This window comes from Larus michahellis, chromosome 1, assembly GCF_964199755.1.
Source record: "Larus michahellis chromosome 1, bLarMic1.1, whole genome shotgun sequence".
Classification (NCBI taxonomy): Eukaryota; Metazoa; Chordata; class Aves; order Charadriiformes; family Laridae; genus Larus; species Larus michahellis.
The window spans coordinates 215,069,154-215,089,394 of NC_133896.1; the positions used below are offsets into that span (position 1 = coordinate 215,069,154).

At 45.5% G+C, this 20,241-nt stretch overlaps 1 protein-coding gene across 6 annotated transcripts in view; it reads left to right on the forward strand.

Moving 5' to 3' along the window:
• FAM168A (family with sequence similarity 168 member A) overlaps positions 1-20,241 on the forward strand; it is a 220,225-nt gene that overhangs the window by 143,263 nt on the left and 56,721 nt on the right. The gene's annotated exons all lie outside the window — the stretch shown is intronic.

The following is a 20,241-nucleotide window of genomic DNA, read 5'->3' on the forward strand; positions in this document are numbered from 1 at the left end:
TTTTTTTTTTTTTCCCCCAAGTTTACAGGATCTGTGGACACAAAGCTCTTGCAGCTGGTGCCGCTTTGTCAATGGATTTCCACATCCTCCCAAATTCAGGGCGATGAGTCACCCGGCAGAAACAGGAAAGGAGTAGCAGCGCCGTCTCATCCCAAACACGGCCCTATTCATCCCGACGCCTTATCATGCTGCACGTTATGTATGATGAACATTACATTGTTTTGTTTTCCTAGAATGTGCAATTAGTGGCGATATAAAAAGCTGGTGCTGCTCCCAGTTTCTCTGATGGCAGGAGGAGGGAATAAGAGCTGAGGAAAGAGAGAAAACCAGGAGGTTCTCCCAGAGACATCTCGGCTCTTCTGAGTTGGGACCCATCTCTGCTTTCCAGCAATGAGACCATTTGCCCAATGGTTTTTCTAACTTAACCTAGTCCAAGGCACGTTTTATGGTTATTAAGGTAAATAGGTATCAATTAGCACAAGTACAGCTCAGTTTTCTTCCTGGAGAACTGGCTTGGTCTTGCAGTTGAGCTCGTCTGTACTTTAATTTCCTAATTAAATGACATTCTTCTTAGGAAGCAAAGTGTGAATCAAAGCAAGCAGATGATGATGGTATCATCTCCCAGTATTATCTGTCCCAAGTAAAAGGCTAAAGCAGTGCAGTGTGATATTCCGTCTTGCATTAAATGTTGCACAAATTAAGAAGAATAATTAGGAAGTGCCGTCTGCTTCTGTTAAAAAGGCACATACAGTGAGCAGAGAACATGCCCCTGTCAGGTCATATATTTTTCTTCCGTCGCTGTGTATATTCCCATTATTTGCTAACTCTGTTTTCACAAGGTAAAATGGAAAAAGTAATTAACAAAAGAAAAAGTCTGATTTCACCTTTGAACAAGTGTACACTGATGCACACTGGTGGGATCTTTTCTGACCGGCCTTCTGCTACGTATTCAATTTATTGGATGTGTTCAACTCGACCTTTGGGAAGCAAAGACCTTCTTGAATATTCATTGAATACGTCCTTCTAACGTCCTGAGCCTGCGTACCTAATCAGGTGATGTATTTACTTTCTTAATCCCTCGTGACCTCCTTCCATATGTAAATTGCACAATTTGAAAGCATATACTTCAGCACCGGGTAGGAGATCCGGCTGATTACTCTTACAGTAATTGCAGTGCCTCTTCCCAAAGTTTCTTGGAAAAATCCTCAAGCTTAAGTCTCGTTTGGCCGTGCTATGCCCTTGACCGCTAATAAATTAGTTTTGGCCCATTTCTGTTTCCTCTGAAAGGAACCTGCATCTACATTTTCTTTAATCTCCTGAAAGCCTGCGCGAATTACACCAAAAGGCTTTTTGGAAAATTACTTGAAAGCATTATCAGGCAGGTAAGGTACCGGCTCACGATCACGCTCATCTGTTGGAGCTCTTTCCGTTTGAGTCTTTTGTGAAACATTGAGGGGCTGTTCCAGTAAGTTTCCCTAGACATCCCTAATGCCATCATTTATTTAATGTGACCAAATGGCATTCCTTGTTTTATGTAAAGAAATCTAGTTGAGCTGGAGGAGGGGTCGCAAAAGCAAACCGCTCTTTTGAAAGTCATAGTGGTGAGAGCTTGAATAATAATAAAAATGAATGGTGCTGTCACTTCCTTTTCTGAACTTTCAGTTTATTGTATGGCTTTAAAGTCAAAATTACGGTGATATTCTTTAGGGTTGATTTTATTCAAATAGCACTGATGGGGTTTCTCTTCTGTTGTGATTTTAATCCAACTTGGTTTGTTATTTTTGGGTGATCGGGAAGCAGAGCTGCTGTGGGTTTCGAAGACTTGCCATTTTGCATCAGTCTTGACTTACAGGAAGACATTCGAGCAAATGCTTCACGTGTGTCCCTATTCAGGAAAAAACATGCAGCATAGGCTTAAATGTTTTGCCATCAAATGCTTAACCATTTAAGCATCCCTGGAAACATTCAAGGTGAGGTTGGACGGGGCTCTGAGCAACCTGGTCTAGTTGAAGATGTCCCTGCTCATGGCAGGGGGTTGGACTAGATGGCCTTCAGAGGTCCCTTCCCACCCAAATCCTCTGTGATTCTATGATTATAAGTACGATACTTTGATTAAGGCTTAATAATCAGAAAACCACCCTAAAACCAGAAGGTGTTTCAGAATAAATGGCTAGTACGGGTTATGTATGGCTGGAAGCCGCAGTGTGTTTGGTGGTGCAGGACATCTCAGGGGCAGGCAGCTACTGGAGATGAGAGGAGAGCCCACAACTGATTTTTATCCCCGTTCTGTTTCCTACCTCCCACTTGTGTCGTGTTTAACAGTGCTTTTGGATATGAACATAACTGGTGGACGGGCTGGTGGGTCTTGCCTAGCCCTTCCCAGCATTTACGCTATGACGGAGCAGTTGGCTGAAGAATTACCAGCGCTTGAGTTTCACCACCCTTTCTGCTGAACGTCATATTCATCACAAAGTGCTGGGCTCTGTATTGCTCCTCAAATGAAACTTGAGCATAATTAAAATATCTACTTAAAATCATGATAAAAGTTTATTCAGCTTAGTGTCCTGTTAATAAATTTTTAAAAAAGGGCTAAAAAGATGTCAGCTAAGGAGCTGGATTCATCTTACCTGTCTTTAGGGGTGTCACAATAGAGGGTCTACACGTGAGCCCCTCACCAGAGGCTCTCCCTGGAGAGAAACAGGGATTTCTTGAGTTTTACTCATCTCAGCAAATGTAGTTTTTGAGTTGCAATGAATCCTTTCCTCCATAATTAACTAATTGTAACTAATTCATGTTCTGTCAACTATACTGGAGATAAAGGTGCGTGAACTGATTTTAGACCCCTGTATGATGATATTTAACTTGGCAAGTTAAATATCATCAGTGCTAATTTTAATAAGCAAAAATTTAACGCACACCCCCCCCCCCCCAACACCTGCAAAAAGATGCACAGGAGATAAAATAGTTGTGGGGCGATCGGTGCATGTTGAGATTTGGACTAAAAATGCCACGTCTCAAGCTACTTCAGGCAAGATTTCGCTGTCAAGGAAAATGAATTCGGCGCTGACACTGATTTTATTATACACTCCAATAAAACAGGTTATTGAGTTACACAGGTTATATATAGTTATAGAAGACAGATACTATAGGAAGTACAGTACTTTCTTCTTTTTCACTCTTATGAGTGAAAATTTTAAGGTACGATCATGTTTTGATGCCCTTAATCATGAGAATACGGCTGAACCTTTGCAAATTCTTGCTCAGTTGAGATGTAACGACACTGAAATACAGCTTCGTTGCCGGTCGGTACCCTGACACCTTCAGAGCACCTCCTCTTCCGCCAGTGCTCGGATAAACAATCCTGACAATGTGTTGGATCTCCTTCCAGGACATGATTACCAGGCAGACAGCAGTTTTAATTGTCTACTGAAAAAAAGGTGGTGATTCTTTGTGCTGGGAAAGGATAAATGCTGTGTAAGAAGCTGGTGTCACCTGCAGGTTGGTCTAGGTGTAAGCGATACGTAAATAACTGGTCCAAGTTGCTCCTGGGACACACTGGCTAAAATAAAAGTTTCGGTAAGGAACTGGAATGTTTAACTAGCTTGATTTTGCACTGTTGAGTGTCACAAATGCAGGAGGGCTGAAGGAGATGAAGAGTGCGTGGGCTGTGGGGAGGACCATTCTCAATGGCCTGGAGAAGAGAAGGCTCCGGGAAGACCTTATTGCGGCCTTTCAGTATTTAAAGGGGGCTTATAGAAAGATGGGGACAAACTTTTCAGTAGGGCCTGTAGCGATAAGACGAGGGGTAATGGCTTTGACCTAAAAGATTTAGACTGGATCTAAGGAAGAAATGTTTTACGTTGAGGATGGTGAGAGACTGGCCCAGGTTGCCCAGAGAGGTGGGAGATGCCCCGTCCCTGGAAACGTTCCAGGCCAGGTTAGATGGGGCTCTGAGCAACCTGGTCTAGTTGAAGATGTCCCTGCCGGTGGCAGGGTGGTTGGACTAGATGGGCTTTAAAGGTCCCTTCCCACCCAAACCATTCTGTGATTCTGTGATTCAGAGACATACCAAGAGACCACTCATTTTCATGCACCAGAAGCCAACAACACAATCACACAGAATTTGGTGAAGTAGGTGATTGGTAAAAGATCATCCAGTTCCACCCCCCTGCCCTGGGCAGGGACGCCTCCCACCAGCCCAGGTTGCTCCAAGCCCCATCCAACCTGGCCTTGAACCCCTCCAGGGCTGGGGCAGCCACAGCTTCTCTGGGCAACCTGGGCCAGGGGCTCACCGCCCTCACAGCCAAGAATCTCTGCCTCAGATCTCATCTAAGTCTCCCATCTTTCAGTTTAAAATCAAGAGACATATGAAGAGGCTGGGTGGGAACCTAAGGGAAGGTGGGGCATGCTGTTTGAGGATGAAGAGAGCCAGCTAGGTGTCACATTCACTACTGTAGTGAAGGGAAAAGAGAGAGAAAAGAAGTAATTTAGGCAAAAATATGAAGACCGACACCTCAACAGTAGTTTTAAGGGTCATGTTTCTAATTCTGGTCAAAAGATCAGTGAAATGATCTGTGTGTAAGGCACATTTGTTAAAGCAGACAGTGAGGCGGGAAGGTTCCTCTGTGATGAAGGACCCAAGTGCTGCACGGTTCGCAGCAATACGTTCTCCGGCTCTGCCTACAAGTGCATTACAAGGCACATAAACCATGTCGGGTGTAATGTGGGATGGAAGTTTGAACGGAAGATAAAGCACTGAAATTGCGAAAACCTAGATGAGGTATATTTGTGCCATTTATAAAACTTCTGTGCTACTGCAGTAGCTTTAGGAGGACTTTTTGATTCTGATGAAACTCTTCAGATCTTCACTTTCATGTTCTTTTTCATAATCTCTTTGTCTTTTGATATGCCAACACCAAAAAGATCCTGCCAAGCTGTCTGAAACTATAAAAAAGAGAAGTTGCCCTGTTTATTGACCTCTGCTTGGAAGCTGGAAACCGTACTTAATTTTCCTAGATGTTTTCCTCGTTTCATCTCCTATTTTATTATAATTGTTTGTCTTTCAAGCATGGGACAAGCTGAGAGAGCCTCAGAATTGCTAGTCTGGAGCAGGTCCTTATGGTCCCCCTGGTTCCTTCTCCTCTCCGTGGCAGGACCAGCACCAGATGCTGCAGAGAGGCGCAAGACCTCCACAGCGAGAAGACATGGAGGATTCTTCCTTCGCCCTCTCCAGGCGCAGGGATGTTAACTCCCATTAAGACCTCTGTTAGTTTGGTTTAAGTTCTCTGGTATGAAATCTCCCAACTCCTTCTATGCTGGATGTATTTTATTATTGTAATAAAGTTGTGGTTATTGTCCCGGATGTGATACATACTAAATTGTTGGCATCTAGTGACATACTCCGATAAGGACTTTCACAAACAACTATTTCTTATACTTGGTTTGGTATTAATCACCTTTTATTTTCATTAGACGCTGCCTTGTTCATTTTATGCCAGACTGGGAATGTCCCTACTCTTGTCCCGACCTCCTCTCTGTAGGCCATTGCTTAATTTTCATCTTTTTGTTACGTCTTCCTTTCTCATTTCCTTTCTAAAGCGAACGGCCCTTCCCTAATCCCCATTAGTTTTGCAATACTCGAGCTGGAGAGCCTGGCACCACGCGGAGCATCCAGAGGAGAGCAGCGCAGTGATTGATAGAGATGAGTTCTCCCTGCCTTTCCTTAGGCGGCGTAATATCTTATTTGCTTTCCTGGACCCCAGTTGCTCATTGAGCAGATGTTTCACTCCATCCTGGCGCTGTTAGCACCAGTCCCACTGTTATCCACCAGAGTGATATAGTTCACTTTGGGGTTTTTTTTCCCCAATATGTATTATTTTACACTTGTCATTTTGCGTATTCACCAAACTTTGTACAGGTGGGGTTTTTATCCTCTTAAATTCCTTATGGTCCTCTCTAGTCTGGCTGGTGTTGTTAATATGTTTTACTAGCAGGTTTTCTTTTTTAGTGCTCGCTTTTCATTATTAATACGTATATCCCACAATTGTTAATGGCTTTTTTGTTTTCTTCTGTAAATAATAAAGGCACGGGGCTGCAGTGGCTTAATTCAAAAATGAATTATAGAGGCTCCTCCACAAGCCAAGGGAGCTGGCGGGGAATATTTTTACCTTTCCCAAGTTTCACGAGCCAGCCCTCCCTTGTGCCCACAGGGCGCTGTGTGGGTTTTAATGTGCATCATTGCTGGCTTTTTATGAAGGGCTGCGACCTCCCCCCACGTCCCTGGCCACTATTGCTGAATCAGGACGGCAAGACCGAACGTCCTTTCTTGGCTGTTTAACGCTGCCCGTTATCGATGCCTTTATCACCGCAGCACTGCAAATCGCTTCCAGTGGGAGACAGAAAGAACACCCTGTCCAGGACACCGAGCCCGGGTCAGTTCAGGCAACCAGCCTTTTTCCCCTTCGTTTAAAACTGGCAGTGAGCTGATATCTTTTAATTGAAGTGCCAGTGATAGCGGCAGCATGTGGGCTGGAACATTTGGTGGCTGGACCCCCCGGGAGGGGATGAGGATGCTGCGGAGGGCAGATGCTCGCGCATGCGCTGAGCGTTCATCACTTCGGAGTCTAACTCTTCTACCCTTGTTTTGTGTGTCTTTCCTTTATCCCCTTTATAGTAATTTAAATGCATTCTCATTTCACTATCTTTTTTTTTTTTTTTTCTTCCTGCCAGACCGTCTGTGCTTGATCTGCAGTTAATTTTCCAGAGTGCATACAGCTTCTTGGGCAGGGAGAAAAAGTCTTCTGATGTACGATTCTTGCATTGAATCATAAAGCTCCATTCTGTGTCATTTTCTGGCAAGTGTAATCCACTCTGGGAATGATGTTTGTGGTTCGAAGCCTTGGGTCTAAGACAGCTCTTCCCTATAAATCATTAGCAAACAACACAGAAGCTCAGTTTCTGACGGACGGCTCAGTCACTATATATATTACTCCACTCTGGTTTGTTTACCTTTTTCATTAAGCTTAGGTGTAGAACTGCCCACGTAAAAAAAAAAAAAAAAAAAAAAAAGAGTAAATTAGCTTCAACGGGAATGATTAAAGCTATTACCATATTCTAATTTATCGCCTATTTCCAGACAAACGAGCGCACGCTGACTGTGTGCTCTCCCTCCGCCACGCTCTTCGTTGCCAGCGTTGCTTCTAATAACAGAAAGTACTTCTGACACCACTTAGAGCGCAGTGCCCGAAATGAATCCAGCCCCTCTTAGCGTCCAAATTCAGGTGAAAAATAGGACTGCTGTCTGATATGTATTTCATATGCAGCCATGCTTGTTTTAATTGCAAGTACGGAAAGAAAAGGTACCATTTCAGGGGCGAGAAGGCAGGAGAAGCAGGAACTGAAGTGCAGGAGAGGACCAGGGAACGCATAAAATAGCAATTATTAAATAATTCTGTGTCAGAAACTCTCTGGCTAATATATTAAATCCTAGAATAATTTCATTTAAAAGGGTTCTCCGCAGATCTTTTATCCTCAGCCCCTGGCTCAAATCAAAGCCAACTTCAAAGTTAGATGTAGAGTCGTATCCAACTGAGTTTCAAATTTAGCCAAGAAAGGATATTTCCATCCCCTCTCTGGGCCCCAGTTCCACCCTCCCTGCGGATGTGTTTTCTCCCAATATTGAGCTGAATTTTTCTTGCAGCAACTTGTGCTTGTTGCACATCATGCTTTTGCTGTGGACCTCCAAGTAGAGCGTGGCTCTGTCTTCCTTCTAACCCCCCAGCAGGTAGCTCCAGATGGCATTAAGGTCTCCAACTCACCTTCTGTTCTTCTGGCTGAGCAAACCCAACTCCTGTCCTCCACACGTTGTACGCTCCAGGCCTTAGGAGTGCCAGTTTGACTACAAATCACCGACCATTACCCTTCCAGTCTGGTGATCCAGCCAGTTTTCTACACACTGTGTAGTCCACCCATGTAGTCCTTGATTCCCCTGTCCTGGGGGAGACCATGTTGAGAGCCATGATGTGGTCAGATAAATGATGTCCGTGGCTTTCTTGTCAGCCGCTGAGCCAATTGTCTCATTAATGAAGGCAGTCAGGGTAGTTGGGCATGAATTGTGCTTCGCAAATCATAGAATGGTTAGAGTTGGAAGGGACCTTAAAGATCAACCCCCCTGCTCTGGGCAGGGACACCTCCCACTAGCCCAGGTTGCTCCAAGCCCCGTCCAACCTGGCCTTGAACCCCTCCAGGGATGGGGCAGCCACAGCTTCTCTGGGCAACCTGGGCCAGGGGCTCACCACCCTCACAGCCAAGAATTTCTTCCTATTATCTGATCTAAATCTCCCCTCTTCCAGTTTAAAACCATTCCCCCTCATCCCATGGCTCCCCTCCCTCATAAAAGAGTCCATGTGGCTGTTCCCAATCACCTTCTAATCCTTCACATGCCTGGTTATGGCTTCCAGAAGGATTTGCTTCATGAACTTGTGGGCAGGGCAGTGAGGCTGACTGGGCTGGCGTTCCCCTCTTCGCCCCTTTTGAAGGTGTGATGTTTCCCTTTTTCCAGTCATCAGGGACCTTCCCCATTGCTGTGACCGTTCAGAGATGACAGAGAGTGAGTGGCAGTGACATCAGCCAGCTCCCTTGGCACCTTCAGATACATCTCATCTGGCACGAGGGACTTGTGTATATCCAGGTTGTTTAAGAGGTCCGTAACTCATCTGTCCTCTATCAGCAGTTGTACTTTGCTCCTTCAGACTCTGCCAAGACAGCCTGCTGTCGAGCACATGGAGACAGAGCTAGGTGATAAAGACAAACTAAAGAAGGAGCTGAATTAGTTCGGACTTTTCTGTGTCCTTTGCTGCTAGGTCTCTTGCCTCCTTCTTCCATGGGCCCATGTTTCCCTTGGTTCTCCTTTTGCTGCCAGTGTATCTGCAGAAGACCTTCTTGACAGTGTCAGCTCCAGCAAAGTGTTGGCTTTCTTGATGCCAGCTCTCACAGACTCATTAAGGACAGCATCCTGTGGGATCCTACTGACCATACTGCTGCAAAAGCCAAAGTCCATTGAAGCGTAAATTCCCATATTTCTTATTTTTATTACTGTGTTGTGGACACCGGGTGCCCACCAAAGCTGCTCTATCACTCTACTCCTCAGCTGGACAGTCTACCCTCCTTCAGTTTGAAACCGTTACCCCGTGTCCTATCATTACACTCCCTGATAAAGAGTCCCTCCCCATCCTTCCTGTAGGCCCCCTTTAGGTACTGGAAGGCCACTATAAGGTCTCCCCGGAGCCTTCTTTTCTCAAGAAGCCACCCCTGTAGCTCCTTTTCTACCAACCTTCTCTACCTTTGCCACGCAAACCCAATCCATGTGTCTTCTTCCCTATCTTTGCATTCCTCCTTTTTCTCATAGTCAGTCCCATAGCGTTGCCTACATCATCAAATAACTTCACTCCCCTGGTTCTTCTCCAGGTTCTCCTCCAGGTCCATGGCATCCATGCAGCCAGCATGTGCCACCACCGTGGGACACTAAAGTGTGATGGGAGGTGCACTCCCGACCCAAGCTAAAGCTCGGATGTAGATGCACTGCTAGCGTGTCTCTACTCTCCTTGGGGTCATAGTCTTGTTGGCTTTCCTGCTCCCTACGGTGTCTGTCTTCTGACTCTGGAGGTATCCAATAACGTGGCTGGTGAAGGTGTTTGGTCCCACGAGAGAGGAGATCAGGGAAAGCATCCACAATAGGCCGGAAAGCAAGACGGATAAAGAAAGTGTGCGTCCAACTGCACGAGGGATAAACAGGCTGAGAATGACACTGATCCAGACTTGGATGAGGATCTTAGTAATGTGAAAAACGCAGGTTTGGGTGAAGTTGAGGGAGGACACGGTGGAGCTTGGCCAGAAAATAGCTATTGACAAAAAAAGCTCATCGGCGCTATTGAAAGGTGCAGGTTGGCTTGTGGGTTTTCCACTATTTTGTGGTGTTTGATTTGTTTTGCTGTCGATGCCTGCCTGATGTCTCGCAACTCCTACTCTAGGAGACTCTAAAATGAATTCCTGGCAGGATTTGTTTAACATAGCTGTGCGATATTGGGGTGTACCTTCTAATAAATGGCAAGACTGACGCGTATTGGTCTTGTGCCGTTGAGTAATGTGTCCAAACGGGATCTTTTCCTTGACGCTTCTCTAGACGTGTGAAGCTTCAGCTTCTCCCCTGAATTTTTGGGTTTTTTTTGTTTTTTTTTTTTTTCCTTCTTTCATGAGAAAACTATCCAGCAATAAAGCACAGAAGAATGTAGAAGGCAGATTGGTGTTTGCTGTATTCAGTTCATTTACTGAAAACAGCTGGTAGCCATTTAGGAGAATGGGAGAAATATTGCAACTTCTGTCAAGACTGCGAGTAAACACATGATTAAGGCAGAATTGACAACTCCTGTTTCACCACCAATTATTTGTCATCACGCTTTGGTGAACGCCATCAGGATGAAAATACATTGTTATGATGTGAATATAGATATTATTTATTTGGACTGGCGTGGAGCGGCTTCATCTGCTTGTTGAGTGCCTCGAAAATACAGTGGGATGGATCGTGGCTGTCGTTTAACTCTTTCTCAGCTGGGTTCTTCCCAAGGATTATACGATCACATTGACAAATTTAATTGTATAATCTTTTGGGGCGGGGGGGGGGGCGGCGGGGAATAAGCAGAGTTTATTGGTCCTACTTGGGAAACGCAGGGTAACGTACGGTTAAATGGCTGGCTGTTGGCGGGCCCACTCCGCTCCCCATCCTTGCGCTGCTGGTCTTATAAAATCCTAGTAGCATTTCCCTTTTATAAAGTGTGAGTTCAAATCAGAGTTTCTGAAAAAGTGGAATTTTAAAACCGCAGAAAAAGTCTAAACCTCTCATGTTTGGTCTTAGCAAGAAGCCTTTTCCTATGAAGCAAGCTGGTGGCTTCTCTTTGAATTGCCTGGGTCTTCGGAGTGGTAAATTAAGACTTAATGCGGCATCTGCTACCTATTAACATTTTTCCCATACCAACAGAAACGCGATCGCGTGTGATAGCATTGAATTAGTCCAAAGATTTTTCTGAGAAATCATGATTTTTTAAGAAAAACAGACCTGCTGGAGTCCGTAAAATGTAGCGGGCTGCTCCGTGGCTTTGTTTCAAGAAAACTTGCATTTCTGATCTGTATTTATCCTAAACAAGCATGGGGTGAAGTCTGGTTTGGTTTTTCGCTTTGGAGAGAGCAGTCAGGAGGTTGAGCCGCGCTCTTCGCCGCCTGCCAACGTTTACAAGCCGTCAGTCCCTCTCGATAGCGAAGGTCACGTGCATCAAAGATGGAGCTGTAAGACACTGATGTCTTCCATGAATGAGAATAATCTCACAGACGGGGGAAGGCTGGAAGTGAGATAAAAACTGTGGTATTAATTTTTTTTTTCTTAATTCTGAAGGACGACGGAACTTCATTATCCAATATGCTTAAAATTGAACGACCTAATGAAATTTCACACCCACTAAATTTAATCATGGATTACTCATGTGGGATTTGAATCAGATAAAAAGGATGCCTCAGATATTTGGTAGCACTTGCATAAGGTAATAAAAAATCTGCAGCGTTCTTTGTCCTTTTCAGCGAATGTGAATTGCTTGACCTACTTTTCTTTTCTTTACTTTTTTTTCCCTTTTTTTTTTGGCATTCATGGACCTGACCCCGACTTCCTCCTGGGCATCAGTGAACAGTCAGTGCCACCCTCGCATACAAGCCGAGGGATCTCAGGAGTGCTCCCCCTTGGATGTTGTTGCTGCACGGTGGATTATTGCTTTTGCTGCAGTAGTTTGAGGCTGGGAAAAGAAAGAAATATTTTAACTTGCGTATAAAAAGGCCTTGCTGATAAGAGGATGTCATTGGGAGTAGGTGATGGGTGGATGCTGGACTAAGGTTCTGCTCAGGGCTTTGTTTGCGACTGTGGAATGATCTTTTGCAGATCACTTTACCCCTCCAAACCTTCGGTGCGTGGACTTAAATGGTGTTTGACTCACAGGGATGTTCTGAGCCCCCGAGAACTGATGGTGCCTTTAGCAACCTCGAGACAACACACACTCTGTGCTCCCAAACGGGGATTTTCTCGCATTCACTGCGTTTCTGGATGAGTAGCCGTTTGTTGCTACTGTTATAAGTCTTGGTTATGGTAGAAACCAAAGCTTCTTACAGCTGCCTGAGTATGAACCAGCAGTGTTCCCAGGTGGCCAAGAAGGCCACCAGCATCTTGGCTTATATCAGCAATAGTGTGGCCAGCAGGACTGGGGCAGTGACTGTCCCCCTGTACTCAGCACTGGTGATGTCCCACCTTGAGTGCCGTCTCCAGTTTTGGGCCCCTCAACACAGGAAAGCCATTGAGGTGCTGGAGCGTGTCCAGAGAAGGGCACCGGAGCTGGTGAGGGGTCTGGAGCACAAGTCTTGTGAGGAGCGGCTGAGGGAGCTGGGGGTGTTCAGCCTGGAGAAAAGGAGGCTGAGGGGAGACCTTCTCGCTCTCTGCAACGCCCTGAAAGGAGGGTGTAGCCAGGGGGGGTTGGTCTCTTCTCCCAAGGAACAGGCGATAGGACAAGAGGAAACGGCCTCAAGTTGCCCCAGGGGAGGTTTAGGATGGATATTAGGAAAAATTTCTTCCCCAAAGGGGTTGTCAAGCATTGGAAGAGGCTGCCCAGGGCAGTGGTGGAGTCACCATCCCTGGAGGGATTTAAAAGCTGGGCAGACGCGGTGCTGAGGGACATGGGGTAGTGGTGGTTTTTGTCAGTGTTGGGCTGGTGGTTGGACTCAATGATCTGAAAGGCCCCTTCCAAGCTAGGCAATTCTATGATTCTATGATTCAGTGATTCTGTGATTCTTTATTCACCAGCAGAGCAAGACTTGGGAGACAGGAGGAGAGAAGCACAAAGGCTGCACTTGAATTACTTGGGGATCTACTTGTTGCTTCCATCAATGATCAAACACAGCGCATGCTGGTTTGACAGGCAAGTTTCTAATCAATAGGCATTGGGTTCTCATGATCTGAGTCACATTAATGATCTTGGACTCTGTCATTGACAACTTTTAAGTAGTTAGTGGATCTAATCTAGTTAGCAGTGATGATGGTTACAAGAAAAGGTAAAAGGAACACATTTTGGGGTGAATCTCTTCTGCTCTTCCCCCTTCTGATTGGGGGACTAGATTAGGGGACTGGAACACCTCTCTTATGAAGAAAGGCTGAGGGACTTGGGTCTCTTCAGTCTGGAAAAGAGAAGACTTGGGGGGTGGAATCTCATCAATGCTTATAAATACTTAAAGGGTGGGTGTCAGGAGGATGGGGCCAGGCCCTTTGCAGTGGTGCCCAGTGACAGGACAACGGGTAACGGGCACAAACTTGAGCATAGGAAGTTCCACCTAAACATGAGGAGGAACTTCTTTCCTGTGAGGGTGGCAGAGCCCTGGCACAGGCTGCCCAGAGAGGTGGTGGAGTCTCCGTCTCTGGAGACATTCCAAACCCTCCTGGACGCGTTCCTGTGCCACCTGCTCTGGGTGACCCTGCTCTGGCAGGGGGTTGGACGGGATGGTCTCCAGAGGTCCCTTACCACCCCTATCGTTCTGTGATTCTGTGAACCTGCTACTGCAGCAGCTCGTACCCCTGCAGGGGCTAACCTGGTGGAGGGGACTGGCAGAGGGTTCTGGAAAGAGCAATTCTCATGTGTATTTGATGGGACTTAGGGATTTGGGACTGTTCATCAACATCTCCTTGTTCCAGGCAGCACCCAAGCGTGGAGCAAAACCATAATCCTTGCCCTAGAGCCTGAGAAAAGTGGATAAAGGTGGGTGATGGAGCATGATGGCAGCCTGAAGTCACTTTTTGGCGGTCAAAGGAGTGTTTTGAAGAGATGTTGGATATTTAGGAGGAATTCTAGCTATTCTTAGTGGGACAGAGAGAGCACACAGAGGTACTTCTTTTGAAATGCCCTGAGTGAGCAGCACAAGCAAGGCTGGCATGCTGGGGGAACCAAGGAGGCGTTGGTGCCTCACGATGGAATGTGGGTGGCTAAGGGAGGATTAGGTGATGGAGAACCTTAAAATAAGCACAAATTCCTGACTCTTGGGTAGAGGAAAGGGAACCAGTCAAGTTGAGCAAAGGAGAAATGGCATGGAGAAAGCCATGTGCTAAGGAAATTATCTTTCTAGCAGTACGCTGAATAGACAGTGGTGGAACAACAATGCTTTTGTCAAGGTGGGAGGAAAAGCTATTGCGACAGTTGAGATGTGAGACGATATGGCTGCCTAGATGGATGGGGAACGCTGCGCTTTAAGGACACTATGCACCATGAGTTTTGAAGACTTCTACCTAGTTCCATGTGGGAGCTCAGACATATTGCAGTTGAAGACAGTGATGAAGTTGTAAGTTCGAGTGACAAGGAAGATGCTGGGCACAGTCAATGCAGAAGTAACAAGAAGAATTTGTCAAGGAAGCTCACATACTTCTCCTCTTTGAGAGCTTCAGCTGATGGGTAGGCATCCTTGACATCCATGAAGAGATGTCAAGCTGAAATGTTACTTGGACAGGAGGAGTCAGGTCTACAGGAGGCACCGCTTGAGTGTTCTGTATGGGAGTTTAGAGCTTTAAATTCCCTTTCAGGAGCAGTTGAAGCTGGAGAAGGCAGCTGTCTTCATTTTTTGTCAGATTTGGAGCCTGGCTGTCCACAGTACAACAAAGTCGGTAGACGGACATCTCAAGATGGAGAGAGAAATAGCCTTTGTTGTCAGATCTTTTCTGCTTTTGGCAGAACAATTATTTTGAAGCTTGCATGCTCTCTGCCTGGTGTCCACTGGGTGCCCTTCATCTTCAAAAAGAAAAAGAAAAAGAAGAAGCTTCTGCCTTGCACACAGACGTATAAAAGGATCCATCAGCAAACTGAACAGCAGCTTCAAATGTTTCATCAAGGAATATGAAATCTCATCACAGCTGGATTACCCACAAGCTTCAAAGTTCTTTAAGGTCAAAAAGTAGTTAAATTGTATAGAACAGCGTGAAACAAGGGCACTGAGGCTTCCTCTGGAGGCACAGAGGAGCTGCTTGTTTTGAGTGCTGTCTTCAACACTTGGCCTACTACGTTTTTGTTCTTATAATCCCTTCCTCCTAGCGTTTTCTAGGTTTGTAGGGGTTTTTTTGCCAGTCTTTTCACGCCACCTGAATTAACGGAAGGGAATTTTCTGTCGAGTAGAAGCGAAGGTGCTGTTCAATTATAAAAGGCGTTCTTTAGTATTTGCAAACACTTTGATCTACCTTTATGGTGGTAAGAGCTTTTACCACTATTATCTCTCTTGCTGCAGGATGATGTCGTGTTTTGTTAAAATGGACAGCTGTAATTTTTGTTGATTTCTCTGTGTATACATCTGGAAATGGTGGCCATGGTAGGCAGGAAGGCTTTCTGGCTGTGTTTATCCCAGGATGTGCAGCTCCTGCCACAGCAGACTGCTGTTAGGTGACCTCCATGACACTATCGTGGAGGCTCTGGAGTGACCACGAGGCCAGGTTGGACCGGGCTTTGAGCAACCTGGTTTAGTGGGAGGTGTCCCTGCCCAAGGCAGGGGTTGGAACTGGATGGTCTTCAAGGTCCCTTCCAACCCAAACCGTTCTGTGATTCTCTGGACCAAACGCAATGTGTTCGGTTCCGTTCACTGCTACCAGTGACACCGAATTTCCTCTGTTGCCAGTTTCTTGGGGAAAAAAAATCAGTAGTTTAAATCAGATCAGCGCCTGCCACAGCTTTTAACATTCCGCACAAAAAATACTTGTAAGGCCAAAGAGTAAAGGCAGTGATGGATCACGGGCAGCTGAGGCTCACTCAAGGAGTTGTTGTTACTGCCAGATACAGGGGAGATTTTTCCTCCTTTTTCGGTCTCCTGCTAACACATCCACCTGCTTCACCTGCAAAGGAGTTCATGCCTGTTCTTGGGAGACACGATTGCCTGTCTTCGCTTGTCACGCACCGCCGTTTTAAAGAGCAAGTTTATCCGTTAATATAAATAAAACTACAAGCCTGTGTCTGCCTGGATGGAATTTATTATTTGAGTACGTGGTGTGCAAAGTGTGCTCCTGTGTTAACGCCCAGTTGGAGCTGCTGATCTGAGGAGCAGGGAATTGGGAAATGACAGAGACGAGATGGTGGGTGTCCAGGGCTGTTAGGAACATCTCTTAATAGTCTTCTGCATTGGTTCTTATCCCTCAACACCATAACTCTACTCATTTTTGGTTTCTCCAAAAATTGTCCTTTAAAAGGAGCTTGAAAACTGTCCTGAGAGCTCAAACGGGTGTGGAAAATTCAAATTAGGGTATAGGAGAAATGACATGGAGCCTTCAAAGCTGGAGCCAGCGGTGGAAGGAGGAACACCAGGAGCTACGGAAGAGGAGAGCGTCTGGTCTGCTGGAGGGGGATGGAGAAACCAGCAGCGACACTTTGAATGGGTGTTTTGAAATATGCTTTGTGTTAATTTTATCCAGAAGCATTTGACATGAATTTAGATTTGAAATCTGCGTTTGCTCGTTACTGAGCGACTGATGAATGCCAAATCAGTTCATTACTTTTGGAGTGGTTTTTTATCTTGTCCCATTAACTGGGGTTGTTCGGATCCTGTTCATTCATAGTTGCCTTTTCGGGATATAATTGGGCTTAGGCAAGTAAGAAACTAAATGAAGTGTTGATAACGAGAAGTATTGTTCATCTTTCCAAAGATAGTTTAAGATTATTTTTTTTTCCCCCTTTCTCTCGCTCATGGTGTGCTGAAGGCTGTTCAGCAGTGATTGTTCAGAGCTCTGTGCATTCAGATGGATTTCATCACTGTCAGTATGCGTGTACTGACCGTACCCTCGCTGCTGGAGCACATGATCTGTAGGAATTCGCCTGCGGAGCTGAAGTTTTTCTCTCTCGATTCCTGAAGGCTGATACGACGGCTCAGCGAGCGCTGAGTGGAAGAATAACGAAATGACCTTAATACCTTTGAAAAGTTAACTGCCGTGTTTAACTCAATAACACGGAAAGGAAATTGGTTTCCCTTCCTAAAAATGTCTCCTCTCCTCCTGAAGGAATGGATGAGGTCTCCATTTATCATCGCAGCTGAGACCAACAGGAAAATGTTACTGAGTTCCTGCGGTGCTTTTAATAGAATAAGGAGGCAATGCCCTTTAGCTGTTCCTTACCCAAACAAAATGTTTGGTGAGCCTTGTTAATCTATCCTGGCAGGACCAGAGCCACCTAGCAGCAGGAAATGTCACCGTAGCCAACTGCTAAAAAAAAAAATTATAATTGTATCATTTGCATTCCCGTGGGAGAATTCAGGAAGTGAAGCTGTACTGGAAATTAAGAAAACTGATGGAGAATCAAGACTTTGCTTAGGGACTTTAAGACGATGAAAATTTCCCTGTGAAAAAAGAAAACATGTATTTCCCCTCTCAAAAGGGCACAGTTCATAAGAGCGTGCCGTGACAAGGCTCTGTCAACGGAGTTACAAAAAGTTTAAAAAATCCCCCAAACCTTCCTTCCTGCTAAATCTTACATGGAAGGGAATATGGTAAGAAATGGTCGGAAGGAAACGGCAAGAGATGTCTCGCACCTTCGTAAAGGGCCCTTCCTCTGAATGGTTTTTATGCTGCTCATCACTGTCGGCAGATTTTAGAGCTTTGCCCATTGCCTTTTACACAGCAGAAATTCCAGTTTGAACCTGATACCTCTCAAGCTACCAGAGTAAGTATCTATAGAACCGTTGTACAACTGGATACCCGCTGAACGTCACAGTGTCCGCGTGTATTTTTTTCTCTGGTGCACAGAGCTGAACCTCTGACTTTGCGAGACTTCAGTGTTTTCCAACATCTAAATCGATTTTTAACACCACTAGGCCTTGTGCTTCGACACTGTGTCTTCGTACTAAATAGCCTACTCTCACATCCAGTCATTTTAAAACACAGGAGCTCAGCCCAAGCGGTCCTTGAGGGCTCTCTGTCTTCACACGGAGCTATTTGATTCCTGTCTCTGTTTGAAAGTGTTTGAGGGCTTTCAAGATAAAATACAGTTGTCTCCTTTTCACTCCTCTGTGGTAGTCATAGTAAATGCCTTTGTTTCCAGGTGTAGCTGAAGCACTACAATTCCATTTGAAAATCCCATTAATCTCATGCACCCAATGATAGTGTTAAAAAAAAATAGTACAATATATGGTTCCTCTTCTGCAGGCCTCCTATTATTCAGCGTACACCTACGGCGCTGTCAGAGCAGGACTTCATGAGTACTTCAGAGAGAAATCGAGTAAAATTTCCCAGGCTTAAGCTTGCCAGGATGCACCTTTTTGTACTCCTCCTAAATCATCTCCTGTCTCCTACTCTTGCACTCACTTTTGGCAGGAAGATGGGACTGCTGACATGGCTTTTAGTCTTTATCCCTCATCTCCAGGCATAGAATCACAGAATGGTTTGGTTTGGAAGGGACCTTCAAAGACCATCTAATCCAACCCTCATGGAGGGGTTGGGAAGGGGCATCTTCCACTGCATCAGGTTGCTCAAAGCCCCGTCCAGCCTGACCTTGAACACTTCCAAGGATGGGGCATCCACAACTTCTCTGGGCAAGACAAGGAGTGCTCACTTGTCATCTACCTGTTTGCTTTCTCACCCCAGCATGTGGATGTTGGAGATGTGGAGAAGCCACGTAACTCGATATTTAGGTGAATTCACCAGGTGCATTGACGGTGCCAGCCAAGGGGGTGTTACACGACCTCAAACTTGAGCCAAAGTTTTAATCCCGTGTGTTGGCACACGCAGGCTCAGATCAAGCGGGTTAAAAGAAGGAGAGGCTCCTCAGCAGAAACGATTCGTAAGTCAACTAAGCTTCTCCATCCAAAATAGCCTGGTATTTCTCTCCAAATTCTTCCCATTGCGCAAACAGGAGGAGCTGGATGCCACCATATTCTGCAAATTTTCACCCATTGGAAATTCACTAGAAGGGTCATGGGGAAAATTCGAACTTCAGCAAGAACAGATTTGAATTGTGAATAAATTTAACCATTAGATTTTGCTATCCTTGCACCATATGGTCTCATTACCCTTTTCTTTTTCCAGTTAAACTGATGTTCACCACCCTGTGGGGGTTCAGCTTTCTTTGTCTTCAGCTTGAACCCTTTCTTAATTATATTAATCTCATCTTTCCATCGGAATAGATTTTTAGGTATTGTTAAGCATATTTTGCACAGGTTGGAAGACTTAGTGAGCTGCCAGCTCTCCCTTGTTACTCTTTAGATTTGTAATTCCCCAAAGATAAAGGAGTATTAGGAACAGTCCCCAGTTTTCTCTCGAAAGTAATTTCTGATTTCCATATTAATCAAAAATAGCTTTACCTTCGTACTGCCCTAATCCTAGTAACAACACAGAAAGAAGATTACATTCTGTAGATGTCAGAAAAGCAATTAAAATTTGCACACAAGAACTGGGGGGAGGGGGGGCAGGGGAGGGGGAATATCACCTCTTTATTTTGTGAGCTGAACAGGGAAATACCCCGACCTCAAATTATTTGTTTCTTATTGGCGCCTTTCCTTTTGAAGTGTGTGATAGAAAAGTCTTTAATATTCAAAGATTAAAATACTGGCATTTCAGTAGAATGAGAGGGTTAGACGTGATGAGAAGAGACATTTTAAGGAGGGTGAGGATTGGCTGCGAAGAGCCTTGAATTTGCGGTTGCAGAGGTAAGTGACTATTAATAGCTCTGTCTGCAGAGATGGGTATATTCGTTGGTCTTGATGATGAGCTGAGAAAATGAACTTTGCAGTGGCAGAGCGAATGCCTGTTGGAAGGGTGAGACTGCGGCTGTCAACCTAGAGAACAAGGGGCCGCAGTAGTGAAGATGGCAGATGAGGCAGGTGGCTACGTAGCTGGATGGCAAAGGCTGTGGTTTAGAGGTTTATGTCTTTCAAACAGCAAGAATTGGGAAGTTTGAGGTATAGTCTGGAGAAGCTGAGGACAGCAAGCTGTGTGGAGCGGTCGACAGGCTGGGGGGAAGGGATGCCTGGACAGGCTGGAGAGGTGGGCCCGTGTGAACCTCATGGAGTTCAACCAGGCCAAGTGCAAGGGCCTGCACCTGGGTCATGGCAACCCCAGGCACAAATCCAGGTTGGGGGGAGAATGGCTTGAAAGCAGCCCTGAGGAGAAGGACTTGGGGGTGTTGGTGGGTGGGAAGCTCAACATGAGCC